The following is a 17,184-nucleotide window of genomic DNA, read 5'->3' as shown; positions in this document are numbered from 1 at the left end:
TATTCACTTTATATCATACTTTCTGCAAATTAACAAACATGCAGTTGATTTCTTTCTCACATTCATACTTTGTCAGTGACCGCTGAACTACTGAAGAGCAGAAATCTGATTCGTGTAGCATTTTGTCCAGGCAAAATTCACACTGTGCTTCTCAAATTTTGATCATTGTCATCACTTACATCTTTCAAGTCAGATTTCTGCCCAGCTCATTACCAGACACACTTAACAAACTAATCTCCCTGTAATTTTTGTATTCACTTACCTTTCCCTTTGTTTAGGGGAGCAATACTAACATTCTTCCAATCATGAGGTATAGATGCAGTATTCAAATACACATTAAACAAGCTGCACAGCCACTCCAAAGAACTGCTGACTTAAATGTATATATAATACCATATGTGAAATTAACATTGCTGAAATTCCTTCAGATTGCTAGCCTTTAAAATGAAAAGCAGTATGTCCAGGGAATTATTCAGTTTCTTCTATAATGTATTGATGCAATCTTCCTATTTGTAACTATGAGGTTCTGCAGAACTTGAGGCTATCAAAGAACTGTGGTTTAGCAGCTAAGGAACTCCTTCTCATAGCAACTATTCATTTCTTTTGGTGTGAGAAAATGACCACTTAAGTAGATCCGATTTATCTTTTTATGTCTGACAAAGCAAACAAACTGGGATGACAATACCTTATTTTCCTTTTGTATGGATGGGGGGATGAGGGATTTTAATAATACCCCTACCTATTGGCTAGCTAGACGGAGCACTGACTGATGATTGCAGTAATTTGAGACCAGTGGATATGACGACATCATAGATCTGCTTCAAAGTGCTTTATTATTATTAGGAAGTCGAAATGATGGTGGTGTAGAAATATATGTAAATCGTCTTTGCACCTGCCACCCGCTCTCCTTCAAATAACCCTAACCCTGCCACCCTCTCTCCTTTAAATTCCTCCTTTTCTTATTCATGGCATCCTCTGGCCAACATTTCAAACATTCTGAAGAAGATAACACCATCAGCAGTGGATTGTGTTCATTTTAGACTATTAATTAGTTGAATCTCCCCAAAATAATAAGCCATATGATATATATATTGTTCAAAAGAAAAAGTATTTTTATTTGATACATACCTATCTTGCAGCAGGCTTCTTGGGGGCATCTTTTAAAAACAAAAAGGCTTTGCAGATTTGGGTGGGGATAAATACTGGGAGTAGTCCATAGAGTCTCAAAATGCAGGTAAAATATTACATGTTTGAGTACGTGGTATGAACTGTTTGGTAGTACTGTTGCCGAAACTGTTTCAACAGGGCTAGATAGCCATTATTCTAATACTGTAGATTTCTTCCGTCACTCAAGAGGAGATAGGTGAATGTTGAGATTTCTTTCAGATCTGAAACTTTGATTCTGGAATGGAATGGAAAGGACTCATACTCTATTTTGCATTTGATTGTAAATTCTAAAAAAATATATTTAAAGACAGATGAGTTGGGTTTTTTGTTTTTGTTTGTTTCTTGTTGTTTTTTGGCTATATGTGAAATCTCACTTACTGAAATAGCTCAGGAACAAAAACTATAGGATTTAGCTTTATGCACTGTATATTTTGTAGTATATTCCTAATGCTAAGTACTTTATAAAAATATTAAATGAATTATTTAGTAAGTCTCTGGTAATATAACCTTTTAAATATAAGTCTTGCAATAATGCTGACATTTCTTCTCTGTTTCTTTGGCAGATTTCTTGCAACAATCAACCACTAGGATCTCAAATATTGCACTCTTTCCTTTTAATCTTACAGATGTTCCCCAAGATGTCATTCACACAGCCAAGAGCACCCCATTAATTTCTGCAGCTCAACCAACTTTATCTTCAAATGCATGAGATTCACAGAAAATAGCTTTTGCCAAGCCTGTTAATCATGGATACCCAAATTATGTATTAGGAATCACTACTGTAAACATTAATTCTGGCACCGCAGGGAAAGATTTAACAGTGAATTCTGCATTAGATAGATATCTTGAGATTGTGGAAAACCACAGAGAGACAAGACCTGGCAAGGGCAGTGCTGAGCAGTAAAGCTAATGTGTTCAGTGGACCATTGCTAACAAAGATAGATTGAGGAGGAAAAAGTGGTGACAAATTTCCAAGTCCATTTGACAGTTATGAAGGAAATGTAGTACAGTCCTCTTCTGAGAGATTTGATCTGCCTTCCAAGGAACTTGGCACAGAGAAAGAGTTAGTTTTAACAACTCTCCCAAGGTTATTAAGCCATGCTGATTGACTGTTTTCCATGGAGTTCGTTGTGAATCAAGTCATACAGGAGGGTTCAGATGTGATCATGGTCCTTTTGGATATTACAGAGATGGTATCATTGGTAGAGGTATAAACACCAACAGAAAGTACACTTTTTTGTGTTATAGCAGGAAAGTAAAGTTTCTAGCAAATGTTCCTAACTTTTTAAAAGGTACTGTAGACAGGCATTGCTTGCCACTAACAAATTCTGAACAACTCCCATGCAGCCATTTGGTTCTAATGATTATCTTGGGTGTCTCAAATTTGTTCTAAATAGAGTTCCAAAGATGTGATGGCACAATGAAGCCTTTATATTTGTTATTAACTCATTATATACTATAACGTGGGACACTACAATTTTTATTCCAGGTGTTATCCAACCCACACTCTAAAGTAGGTTATTTCCGTTCTCATTTCACAGATGAAGAGATCTGAAGATAGCAATAATATAAGTCAGTAACTGCTGAAAAAAAATTTATGGTGTGATTTTGCATAAAGAATAGGGTTAGAAAGAGAAGAGCGCAACAACACTAAGTGCAATCCTGTGCAGAAAATCATAGAAATTATACAAATAAACCCCAAATGATGGGAATGTGTTTTGTTGGTGACTGCCAACAGGAGGCTGTAATCCTATTCATAAGAAATTAGAAATTACCTAATTACAGTTGTATATTGTTTCCCTAAACTATTTTGGGACAATATGAATACTGCATGCCTTTTAATTGCATGAATTGATTGAATCATATTTGTGTTTTTATATGATCAGAGCTATTAGCTCTTTTTGTTTACTGTGTGCTGACAGAGGACACATTCACATATAGTAGTCATAATCCTTTCATAGCAATATTTAGGTATATGTGTGGCAAAAGCATGGAATGTGTGGCACCCAATACCTACAGATGTAAACCTGGTTACTCGGGTTGTAGCTGTCAGGTTGGTGAGTAATATAAACTTGTAGAGGTGTGACTCCTCTCTGTGATGAATAACACTGAATTACAAACTTGTGGTTTTAATGTGGGTTTTCTACAGTTCTGTGCCAACCCAAATGCAAAAAGAATGGGAAATGCACTAAGTCTAATGCATGTAAAGGCCTCCTGGGTTTCAGTGGTTCTACCTGGGATGAAGGTAACTAGACAGATTTCTGGAAGATGTTACTGTTAATTATTTGAAGAGCTCTTCAAAGGCAGACACTTATAGACTATATTGTTTATCTTGAAGAAGTACAGTGCTATATAGAATAACTTAAGGGCATCCATTTATATTCAGTGTTCTAGGTCCATGCTAAATTGGGCTAGCATTTGGCTGTGTCATTTTTCTTTAATATTCCAAGAGCAGCTTTAAAACCAGCAGATCCTTTACAAGATGGCTATTTCAGTGAGAATGGGAATTAGGGGCTTTTAGCTTGATCCCCCAAATTCTCCTTCAGTGTAGACTGTAGAGGCTCCCCCTTTTAAGTGTCTTATTTTATGGACTCTTCCAAGCTAATTTCTTGAATAGTCTATTTTTGACTTAAAGCACCACATTCTGACCCACACTGCCAACGGGGGGGGGGGGGCATATCTGATTAGAAATATTTGTGGTTGCCCACATGGTGTCAGAGTCTGCACACTCAATCCCAAAGTTCAGTAAATCCTCTGGAGACCAAAAGTTCCATCAGAGATTTCTTTATTCAGGAGAAGCATACAGCATCATAGTTTGTTGAGTCTAATTCTACATAGCAAAGCCTTGTCCTTTTAAGCCCAACTTCCCCCCCTTCTAGGTTTCTATTCCCGCTTGCGGCTCTTCGCGCCTTGTCCCGGTTCTCACAGCTCCTGGCCTTGGATGTCTGTTTCAAGATAGAGATAACGGCACCTGGCCTCCTCTTCCCCCCTTTTATGGCAGGTCAAGCAAATGGTTAGAATAACATTCCCATTATTTCACTATTGATCTATGGTTAGCAATAAAAGCAAAATAAAAACAATTGAAGGTTCTGGTTTGCGTAGATCCTGACACATGGCTTGTGGGCCCATGGCATGAAACAAGTAAGTAATTAAACTGGTGAAAATCAGGTCAATGACGGATCCTGGTCTAGCAACGTACATGTACAGAAAACTGAAAACCTCTGGCGTTTTCAGGATCTTAAACAGTATTTTCAGCTTTTTTTTTAACCCAAACAATAGTCTAATCTAATATACCTACTTTTTGAATGTTAATATTGTTGATGTAGTTCTCATTATAAAAAATAAGGCATCTTTAGATTAAAACTGGGAAAGAATTCAGCTATAGTGCAGTTATAAAATGTATTTCTATAAAATATCATAGCAGATTTACTACACACTGGCTGTGATAAAAAAGTTGACAGCATATGTAGCAGCACCATCTGAGAAAGACTTATAAAACTTATTTTCCCTATTAATGTTTAATAGGTGTTTATTTTTTGCTTGATATGATGGTTTGCAACAGATACTGGGAGCATGGCAGCAAATTTCTAAGTCCAGATGTTTGCCAGTGCAGAGATAGTTGGTATAGACACATATATAGTACAGGTAAAAAAAAACCTTACCGTAGAGGAAAATTCTTTCCAGCTGAATCATACATATGCTCCAAGAAACAAGGATAATAATTTTTAAATCACAAGAGCTTATGTTTTAACCAATCAACTCTGAAGTATCAGAATTCAAAAATAAATTATTTAAGGTGAAGGAAGAATCAAATACCCCTGGAAGTAACTCTGAAGACTTTCATAGGCATTTCATGACATTGTTCTCTTAAATCACTAAAATGATTGATTTCAAGGTCAAATTACTTATACCTTGTAATTATGGAGCAGGTGTTTTACCACATCTATGAATCTCAGGTAAGCTATAGTTATCTGATCAATGTCTTTTTTTTTTAACCTCACCCAATTTTAAATTCAATTTAGATGTAATCCCTCCAACTAAGGAATTGCTCATGTATTTAGTTCTCCTAGAGAAGAAAGTTGCTTCTATGTTAATCATGGCTCCAGTTCTAGTTACTAAGGGATTGCTAACTGAACATATATTTAAAGGAGCAAACTTTTACAAAGAGGCATGGTTTATTTTCATCCGTTGTGGCATACTTAATTCCAAATAACAATTGAAAGTAAATTATACTTCAATTATTCCGCTGTTACAGCACTGAGTTTAAGAGAGCACTGCATGCAGTAAAATGAAATAACTTCATCATAGTTGATTGTTTCCACTTAACATTAAAAAGAATATTTATCTTTATTTCCTTATCTTCTGTACCAATAAGTGTCCCACCATCCTCAGTGTGGCATTTTATATTAAGCCAAATACATGCCTCTGTCGAAATAGGATCTTTGGTCCTTACTATCAGAATGGTAATTTTGTTATAATTTTTAAAACATTCTCTTTCTTTGAAATAAGACTGATAAAATGTATTAAAGTTTGGAATATATAATACTGTTTAGATGAACTAAACAAATTTTGGATTGCTGGAGGTTGCAGGGAATGATGCAAAGTGATTTGTGCTTGAGCGCTATTGTCCCCAGACTGAAGGTTTACATACTCTCTCAATCCTTCCACATTCTGATCTTATTTATGGCTTGTGAGGTGGGGAATGGAACCCTCAAGTCCAATATGACTCTGGAAGATATAGGCCTTCTTAATGAGGATGGACTGAAGCCATCTGCAGCATTTCTGATCTGGGGAGATATTCCAGAGAACTGAAAGCAAGTAAGCACAGGGTGTGGCCCCTCAGAAGCATCTTGCCTGTCACTGCCTTGGACTGGTTCCTAGTTTTCATAAACAAACATATATCTATCACAAATTATTCAGTTCTGAGAGTTGAGCATAGTATGCCTTCACTGTTACCTATGGCTTTGAAGGAAGTATCTGCCTTTTATCTTCTTGCAATGGACCTGCAAGCCCCCAAATCAATTTCAGTCTAAGTCTTTATGAGGATTTGAAGATAAGGGCTCTGCATGATGCATTATGAGTTTCTCTTCGTGACCTCCATAAACCTATATTATTCTTACAAGCAGGAACTCATGCAGATTGGAAAGTCCAACATTCCCTGACGAATCAATATTGAGGTTAAAAGGCAAGGTCCACAGAAAGGAGAAATCAGTCAGTCATGCTTATGTCCTTCAGAGACTGATGCTTGCAAAAGCCAGAGATTCACGGTTGGCAAACCCCATTTGTAATAATCCCTCTGCTATTCCTCCATTAACAGTATTCCTGTCACAGACAAACAGGTGGTTGTCATCTGCCGATATAGTCCTGCTAAAGACTGAGTGTGTAGGTGGGTCAGGACTACATTAGTTCATGGCTTGCTGGAGGATTTCTGGTGCCTGTCTACACAGATCATTACAGTTTGTAATCAGCTTTGAGCTGTTTTTCTCTGCCCTGGCAGAATAAGGCAACACATATGTATTTAGGACAAGGTTGGCAGAAATGTTGGTACCCTGCAAAATGAAGTGTGCACATCTGTTCAGCTATATAAATGCAATATCCATTGTTTTCCCTGATACATTTGTGCAAGGACTAAGACGACTGAATACACCATCTCCTAGCTTTTTTTATAACTCTTAGAAAAGAAATGATGCTGATATTTCCTACAAAGAAATTGTCCTTCTCTTGCTGATAGGAGAGTAGTTTGCCTGAATATTGGCAGATGGGATGTTGAACAGCATTGGCTCCTTTTAATAACCAGACCCATCTCAAGCCCATCATCATAAAAAGTTCACATATGGAAGCAGAAAATGGTACACTGTTATACCATGGAATGTTTGAACCAATACTGTACCTCTTTTCTGTGTTTTTTGTTCTGCTTTGAGCTTTCTGCAGCCCTCCCTGTAAAAATGGTGGCTACCATATGAGAAACAATGTTTGCACCAGTCCTGATAGTTACAGCGACAGAAGATGTGGAAAAAGTAAGGCTGATTCAAAAAGCCTGTTTAGGCCTCCAGGAGGCTGACTTAGGAAAATGTCGTTGGCTTAATCATGCGCAGTGATGAATTTTTAAATGTAGGTTGGTTTCAGGGATCTGTGACCCACGTATGAATGGAGGAAGATATGTGGGCCCAAATGTTTGTTCTTGCCTATCTGGATGGTGAGGCAAAAGATGCAATACTTGTATGTATTTTTCTTAACATGAAAAAGGAAACCGGTTACTAAGCTGAATTTCTAAGAAGCACTATGTCCAGGTCACATCAATAAGTAGCATTTAATTTAATTTATATTCTGCTGTAAATATAGGCTATATTTAATGTGACCTTCAGAGTTTTCCTGTCTAAAGAATGGAAGCACAACTTGCATAATGTTTCAAAATTGCATATGTATACTTCTGGATTTATCTGTTTTTAATTAATCAGGCATTTTTATATATACTCGAACTCACTGTTTTTTCTAATTTGCTTTCTATATACTCTTGAAGATGAGTATGCATGTGAACTTTCCACATCCTCAATATGTCATTTAGATATGAAAATAATAATTGTGATAACTGTGAGATGTTCTCCCCACCCTATTTCTCTCCAAAACTTTTAAAAATTATGATAAATTTCTACTCAAGTATGGGTGCATTATTTTCTGACTTGCCTGTTTTATATACAGCATTATAAGTACATTTCCACTATGCAAGAAGAATTGTTACTCCTCTCTTCCTGCTCTCCCAACTCAGATCTTTCCCAGCATACAGGTAGTCCTCATTTAGCAACTATAGTACCTCATACAGCAACCATTTGCAGTTACAACAGTGATGAAAAAGTAACTTTGCAACCAATTCCCACATTTATGATCGTCATAGTCCAAAAGCAAAGGAAAGCTGAATTAAGATTGTAAGCAGAGTTGAGGTTTCATTTAGCGACCACTTTGCTTAACAACCAAGTTGTCGGTCCCAATTGTGGTTGCTAAATGAGGACTGCCTGTAATTACTAGATAGATAGATAGATAGATAGATAGATAGATAGATAGATAGATAGATAGATGATGTAGATGTGGTGTATATATGGTATATATATATATATATGGTATATTTGTCTGCATACATATGTATGTGCTACAGAACTTGTATTTCTGGTCTTTCATTATAAGTTATGTTAAAAATTACAATCATGTTAAATTAAATTATTTGTTGATCTTGTTATGGCTATTGTTCCTTTTTGTTATTTTTGTTTTTTTTAATCTTTACCTTAAAATGGAAGAAAACTACATGGTATATATTTGACTAACTCCAGTACTGTCCACATGAAGAAACAGACACATGTCCAAGTACTGTAACTTAAAATATATATTTTTGCAGGTCGATTTTAAAAGGATACACATAATTTGGTTGTATTATTTTCCAGACATTGTTGATTGCACAGATTTTAAGCCACGGGGCATATTCACAGTTTCCTTAATGTTCATGTGTCTGCCTTATGCAGCAATATGCTTATGAGACTGGAGGTGCCTGTACTGAACCAGGTACTTATCACTGCCTCACTGGCTGGAATAGAGTTCAGTGTCAAACAGGTGAGTCAGCTATGTGTCAGGTTCATGCTGGGGGTGGGAAGACATGTTAACATTAGACCAGGATGGGCAAGCTTTTGGGGACAGAGGTGGCACTTAACATTTGGATGGGGATGACTGGATATGCAGAATGATGGTGTAAAATAGGTGAACTACACCATACGTGTAAAGAAAGCTAGGATGGGGAGTTGCTTTTTTAACTCTATAATGTACTTTTCTTTTTGCTTCAAAAATATGTCATGCCATTTATTTCCTGCAGTTGTGCTAGCAGAATTCCATGCCGCAGTTAGAGGGTGTCATTCAGTTTTCCTTGTTGTTTCATGTCATCTCCAGGAATTTACACTGACAAATGGTCTTTAGTAATGTATTAATATAGCAGAGGAATTTGGGGGGCCTTCTGTTCTGTGGCCTTTTCTTTCCAGAAAGGGGTTATTTTCCTTGCAAAAGAAAAGAAACATTTGTATTTTTAGCCACGTGCGAACAGAAATGTCTATATGGAGGTATATGAATACAACCCAACATGTGTTCATGTCAACCTGGCTATAGTGGAATTGCCTGTGAAAAAAGAATTCAGATAATGGTACAAATATTCTGCATTTTTAAAAGCTGAAAGGAGAAAAATTAAACTGCATTCTTATTAGCCAGGATTTTTCCTTTTGTTTTAAGGCACAACATCTTGCTGGAATAACAGATTTCCTTGGATGACAAACTCATGATAGATGGATTATAGCATTCTTGAATATGCAGAAGTTTTGGAGAGGAACCAAAAAAACCCAGTTCAGTCCTTGCAGAAAATGAAGCATGTTGCTGCTTCACACAGTGTCTGCAGATAGCCACACTGAAATATATAATGGATGGAATTTGCATCCCAGTCCACACGGTGGCTCTTGGCCCCACACCCAGTGGACTCCCATGGGTCTACGTAATAATGCACTGACATTTTTCCTGACCACACTGGCTTCACTGCTGCAAGACTTCTTACAGCAGGAACACAGCAGTACTACTCATGAGACCCAGAGCTATGGGGCTATCAGATACTTCTGGGTAAAATCAGAATAGGCCTTAGTTTAATATTATGTGCTGAGTGTATTACAACAGCGGAACTTAGCAGCAATGCATCTGGTGGTCTCTATCTGCAGAAATCCCTGCAGTTCACTGACACAAAATATCTGAGGATAAAAAGTGTACGTGTGATTCGGAAACCAAGGAGATTAAAGTTTTTTCCAGAACTGGTGGCTAAAATCAATACCAGAAATATACCACTATAGAACATATATTTGCTAATATGTAAGATACCTACTAGGAAGCAGGCAATGGCAAACCACTCCTGAAAAACCTTGCCAAGAAAACTGCAGGGACTTGTCCAGGCAGTCTCCAAGAATCGGATATGATTGAATGGATTAAAAAAAAAAAAAGATACCTGCATCAAATAGACATTCTATAATATGCAAGTGCGCTCGCTCTCCTTCTTTCTTTTTCTCTCTCTCTCTCTCTCTGGTTGAAGATTCAATTAAAAATTCCACACGTGAAAGTGATCAGCTCAACTCATTGAGGGTTATTCAGTATGCTGTGGACTTTTGCACAGTTAAGCAGCTACAGAGGTCATTTTAGATTCACCAAAGCAAAAACAGGAGTTCTTGGATTAGCCCCAGTGTTTTGAGATTTTGGTATTCTCCTTCAAAAGCTCACAATTTTTAAATCTTATAAAACCAGACCATCTTGTGAGATATTGAATATTTTAAAATAATTAACTTCAGCATTTGCTGAACACTCTGTCAAGCAGTCAAGTGTGTCATTGGAGCTGGGATAGTACATGCTAGTCCCTGTCTCCAAAAGCTTTGGACGACAGCATAAGGACCTACATATATTTGGGAACTACACATCTAAAGTATTCTGGTAACCATTTTAGACATTTGTGCCCTCTTCAGAGGTTGAAAATTGGTTCACTGTGAAGAACCATGTATCCTTTCATACCTAGGTTGATGGGAAGGCCTGAAGAGCAGCCATGATCGTTCCTGGTCCTATGGAGTATTGAAACTCTATTCTACCAGACAGCACTTTTTCAGATTTTAAATGGGGAATTAGGCTAAGGGAGTGCTTCCTGTTTATTTCACAGTTACACACTTTGAATGCTTTAAGGATTATACGAGTCTTGGCCTTGTTTAACCATCTTTGACAAGGCACATTTGGTTCAATGTATTGTATAACAGCTGAGTGAGAAGAATGGCATGACAGGGATGACTTAGACAAGTTTAAAGCAGTTTTTTGTTTTTGTTTTAATTGAATATATTTTACAAATAGTTCATTTCCAGGCTGAAGGCTGTTGGCAGAGTCATTGGGTTGTACATAGTACAATTGATTTCCTTTGGACATTAGTTGGATTGACTTAAGTGGATCCTTAGTACAATGAAGTTCAAGATCCACCGAATGAGTGTATGCTGTGTTTTCCTGGAGCTAATTCACTAACTTTTATTTTAATTAATAACAATGATACATCAGTAGTATCATAAGATTAAACACCTAGGTAACAGTCCTACATCAAATTTGTAATTAGAGCCATATTTATAGCTTCAAGTACAGTAAAGCTTTTTTTAATAAAAAAAGGAAAATTATCTTTCAGTCATTTAGATCTGTTTTAATGTCACAAGTTCCCACATGTCTTCATTTAATTAAAAGCTAGCTTAACCTTTTAAACCACTTCCAAATTAGGGAATTTGGATTGCTGTGTGTATGTCTTTAACATCTTTCTTGAGATATATTCCATATACATAGTACTTTCAGCTCAGCATCACACCCAACAGAGAGAAAGAGATTGATTGATTGATTGATTTCAGGTCTAAACAGCAATGTGTAGTAGAAACTTATCCAGACAAAATCTTAAATGCAGCAATGTGATGCAAATAGTAAATGGTGATAGTAACAGTTAATACTTAGTTTTTTGAATTCTGCATATATTTTACAAGACAAAAAAGGAGAAAGATATATGTAATGGCTACCATATTGATTTAATTTGAGTTTTGCAGAACATTGATTGCTAATAGGCTATAGCATTAATGTGAGCAGGCTTTCATCAGTTGGTCCTATCAGATCATTTGCTGGACATAAGAGAACTAATGTTCGGTGGGAAGAATTGAGGGGGCAGAAGGGATGGATGAAATTGTGTGTGTCAAAGGCAAAACCTTTAATAGCCACCAGATGGCACTGAATACAAACATTATTTTTTAAATTCTTGATGGCAAAAATGTACAGAATCTTGGCACAATCTAACATTCACTTGCAATTAACAAGTCAACCGTGCTTTTAATTGGAGATGCTAGAAATCAATGTTCATTTGGCACATTGTGATTAATGACTTACCATTGCAGCTAAAAGGAAAACAATGACCTCATGAAATCAATTGATTTTTAAATTTTTATTTTGGGGGGAAAGCTACTAGTAAGAAGTTTATATGTAATTTCCAGGATCAGAAGAAATGTGAATAAGCATAACTGGTGCTGTGGAATAATGGTAACAGAGGACTGTTTCTTAATGCCATTTTTTCCATAGGCATCAGGGTTCTGAAATAGGAAATACTCACCATAGCTAATTAGATAAGAGATCTCTTCCTCAACCTAGTTACAATCACCCATGAACATATTCCAGTTGACTAAAGATGCACAAGGAAATAACATGTTATTAGTTCCAGAGAGATGAAGGAGTTGGTTATACCACAACAATATTGTGTACACAGGTAGCATTAAGAACCATGTTTCATTCAATAATCCACACGTAGAGTAACCGCAGCATGGTTCAGCAAGACACATTTGCACTCTGCTTCTAATTATATTCATTCCGTAGTATAGTAGATTCTATTAAAGGGCATAATAAATGAAACCCAAAGAACATTTAATTAAACTATTAAATCTTTAATGTGTAATACATTATCGGTTTATCTACATTTGTGATGTTGGAAAATATTTCAAAACATATTCAGCTTCTCTGATAGTGTCTGGAATAAGGTCTTTTTAAAATACCCCCTTAATATAGGAGAGCTTGTTTTCATATGTAATCAGAATATTTAAGAAAACAAAAGTTTACAATATCTTAAAAGATGACCTGATTTATTATGGCTTAAGCTTTGGGAATTTCCATTCAGTCCAAGCACTATCTATCACAATAAGTGACTTAGCGTGGATTTTGTTTGTTTGTTTTTATGCCTTTGAGTCAGTGTTGACTCCTGGCGACTGCCTGGACAAGTCCCTGTGCTTTTCTTGGCAAGATTTCGGAAGTGGTTTGCCATTGCCTGCTTCCTAGTTTAGAGGGAATGACTGGCCCAAGGTCACCCAGCTGGCTTTGTGACTAGAATTCAGTCTCCTGGTTTCTAGCCTAATGCCTTAACCACTACACCACACTGGCTCTCTTGACCTAGTCATTAAGGTGCCTCAGAGCTTAGTTTTTTGCCGTAAGACGTTACCCCTTTATTTATTAATTCAAAATAATTGAGATCATATTCAGGAAATGTCCATTATTTTATTAAAAGCTCTTATTTTCTTTTATTGTAGATAAAATGGATATGTTGGATAAAACCTGCATAGGTCTGAACCAAACTTTGCCTCTGTGGTGCAAAGCAATTTCCACAAGGCTGGAAACAAGTTCCACAGTAAAGTTTTCTTATTGTACACAACACAGTGCTACTGAATTATTCTCAAGCAATAGCCTAAAAAAAAAAGTAATTCATTTGTTAGTTTTGAAAGTTCCAAAAAACTCTTCATTGTTCTTGCTACTAGCATGTCTTCTCCTCTAGACAATATTCATTGAGAACAATTACTTGTACAGTTTTTCTGGCTTGAGAATGTATACGTGCTATTTCAAAATAATTCATTCCCACTGATCATTCAGTTAAAAAATAAGACTCAGGAGGTAGCTATGCCCTTCTTCACAGGACACGTAATTTAAGCACAATCTAAAAAGCAAGTACTCTCCTTCTTAGCCGGAGAAGCAATCACTGATGGTTCTAAAGCAGTGTTTTTTAAACTTGGCAACTTTAAGATGTATGGACTTCAACTCCCAGAATTCCCCAGCCAGCAACTTTAAGTCCACGCTCCATAAAGTTGGCAAGTTTGAAAAACACTGTTCTAAAGTATTCAGTATTGCAAGTGGCTGAGTAGTGAAATAAGACGATGACCTGATAAAGCTCACTGGCCTATTTGAGAAAAACCAGTATAAGAGGATTAGAGTCCTCAAGCTCACACTGCCTCCCTATTAGTTACCATAAATTATTAAATACTCTTTCTCATTTAAGCTTCTCTGTCTTTGGTATTACTACTCATCTGATGACCCATCTATCTGATTCCTACCATCTAAGTGTTTTGATTTTACAAATCACTCTTTAGTCACAAAAGTTGCAGACTTTGTGGTTGCCTCCAAGGAGGGAAAAACTAGTTTTATAAACCCTGTTGAACAGACACCACAGGGATCCCAGTCATGCTACTTTAATATTGTAGTAACAGAATCTTGAAGAGCTTGTCCAGGTTTCTCCCTGTCCCATCTTATACGAAATACAATCACATGTGTGCAGAGGTATTTTGAGTTTCTTTCTCATGCTTGCTTCAGTCTCTGGACTGTGTAATCCTTTCTGCAACTCCCTCAGTGTTCTTACATAGCTTCCCCAAGGTCATTTCCAAATTCCTTTACAACAGCCTCTTCATTTAATTAGGGTTTGTTCAAGGTACAAAGGGGCATGTCAGCTGCTGCCCCACTATTATCATTAATTTCAATTGATCTTCTTGTAGAAGCCACTTCTGTAACAGTAAGTACAATTAATAAATTGCCAACTATGTAATCTGAACTAGTTAGAGTAACTGTGACCAGTACATATATAAGATATACCAGTTAATTATGAGAGAAGCCAGTTGCTGCCATTATTTCACTTAGAAAGACTCTCTTTGTAACTCTGGGAAGACACTGAAAATCATGATTCCTTTGGCTACATGGTTCCTAGCACAAAGACACTGTAAAACTCTTCCTTTCTTCCTTAGTGACATTTTGGAGACAAGAAACAAGATAGAGCAAGCCTGCAGAACATGGCCACTAGAATTATTTCGAACCCCTTTACCAGCTGTTGCCATTAGAGGTGTCTAGATGTTCTTCTGGGTAATGAAGGAATATGTTGCACGTGTGCCCTTTCTCCCCAGAAACTAATTAGGCCTTGTGCATGTGTAATGCCTCTGTGTGTGTGTGTGTGTGTGTGAGTGTGTGTGATTCTGCTCTCCTGTCATGTGGTGTCTGCAAGTATGTACACATTGAGAAGCATGGAGCAGGCTACATGCACTTTGCTCTGGTTCAAGTGGCTGGGAGGGAGGAGGCTTAGAAGGGAACAGCCACCAACATTCAAGTTACTGCCCAACTGCCTCTCCCTTAGGGATGTGCTGGGGAAAATATGGGGGATGTTGTATCACAACCCCCAGTTAGATCTGGTCCATTTTCAAACTCTTTTGTGGGGGGGGGCTGGCTTCTCCTGCCACACCAAATTTGGTCCAGGTCTGTTCTGTTTTCCTAGAGCTATCCTTCAGATGGGCAGACAGAATGCTGAGATCCTTTACATAATTAATTCCAACATTCCATTGGGTTGGAAGTTGTAAAAAAGCAGTAGAGGCAGTGCAAAAACATTGGATGGTAATATCTGGAAACTCCTATTACTACAAAATGCCACAAGGCAGAGCAATTGTATGCTTTAGCTGAAAGCACTCAATAGCTCAAGTACCTTACTATGATAATGTTTGGTTTTACGTATTATAGAAATCCAGCCCTTCGGTAAATGATTCTTAAATAAACCATGGCTTGGTGATGTGCGAACCACACCATGCCTGATTTAGGCAGGAAGTTGTATTTTTAAAAAATCTAAGATTCATAGCTCGGTTTCTCTTTCTTTAATGGACCATCATGGCTATCTGTCTGTGTATCTATACCTCTATATATGCATACAGAAACAGAATTCACTGAAATGACAGAACCCACCAACCCATTCATTGCACAGCTGCAGATTCCGGGACCCACTGAAGCTGCTACATTCTGATATCCCTGAGGACACACTACTGCAGCAGAAGGACAATAAAACAAGTAAACTGCCTGGTTCTCTATATATTACCATGATTCTATAAAGTGCTTTTTTAAAGAAAGAAGGTTGAAATGAAAAAGATAACTTTTCCCAAATGAACACTATAAAACAGTGGATTATTAAAAGCACCTCTGTATAAAATGGATAGATCAGCAGTTGCAGCTTTATCTGTGAGGCTCAAGTGCAGCTAATTCTAAGCATTGCTTAGGGGTTTAGGCTTTGCAGTTCCAAAATTTTAGGTATCTGGCCCTTGTATTATAGAAAACATACTGAATATAAGATTCACCAACAAAATCTATGACAGCCACATAGAGGGAAAGCAAAAAGAACTCTACTTTCAACCTTTGAATATTGTAAATCAGAATTTCATTAAAGAACAGAACATAAAAACTTCAGAGTTTAGTATTCCAGTAAGCAATCAGCTATATATTGTTAATGTGTGAGTCGCCTTAGGAAAACTTGATTTTGCAGAGTAGTAGACAAATTTTTAAAGATTAATTAAAATAAACGCAGCTACAGCATACCCAAGAGATTATTTTCTGTCTAAGATGGAAGCATAATGTCTAATGCTGCATTTGAATGCTGTGGCCACACAACATTGTTTGAGGAAGCCTTTCTCAGACAAAAGATACAGCTACATGATTTCCGACAGCAGTGATCTGTCAGGAACAAGAAATGAAAATGTACTCTGTGCAGAGAAAAGCGATGAAGATGGTGAGGGGCTTGGAAGCTAAATTCTATGAAGAACACTTGCAGAAACTGTGCATGTTTAGCCTCAACAGGAGAAAAGCGAGGGGAGACATGACTAATACTTAAAGGGCTGTCACAGGGAAGAGAGCATGGATTGATCTTTCATAGCTCCCAAAGGTAGGACAAGAACTAATGGGTGGAAGCTTTACAGAAGGAGATAACATAAATATGGAGGAATTTCCTAACTGCGAGAACTATTAAACAGTTGAGCAGCCTGTCTCCTTAAGTTATGGGGGCTCCTTCATTTGAGGTTTTTAAGTTGGATGGCCATTTGACTGGGACACTATGAGGATTTCTGTCCTGGGCAGTGGGATGGACTAGAAGACTGCCAAGGTCCCTTTCAACCCTATGTTTCTATGAGAGTGAATCATATAAACAGAGATTGGATGGCACCTCAAAAAGGCTTGAGACCTGACAAATATTGGATGCAAATTAATTATTTCCTAACACCAAGGGAGACTTCCTCCTTCTTTTCATGTATGAGAAGACCTGGACTGACCAGGTGATGCTGCTGAGGTTCTTGCCCTGTGTCTAGAGGTTGTGGAAGTTTGGATGGGGAAGAACGGGCTTTGGCT

The sequence above is a fragment of the Python bivittatus genome, unplaced genomic scaffold (assembly GCF_059951505.1).
Source record: "Python bivittatus isolate LINGU-HERP-01145 unplaced genomic scaffold, Pbiv_v1 ctg000610_np1212, whole genome shotgun sequence".
NCBI lineage: Eukaryota > Metazoa > Chordata > Lepidosauria > Squamata > Pythonidae > Python > Python bivittatus.
This window is presented reverse-complemented; position numbering follows the sequence as displayed.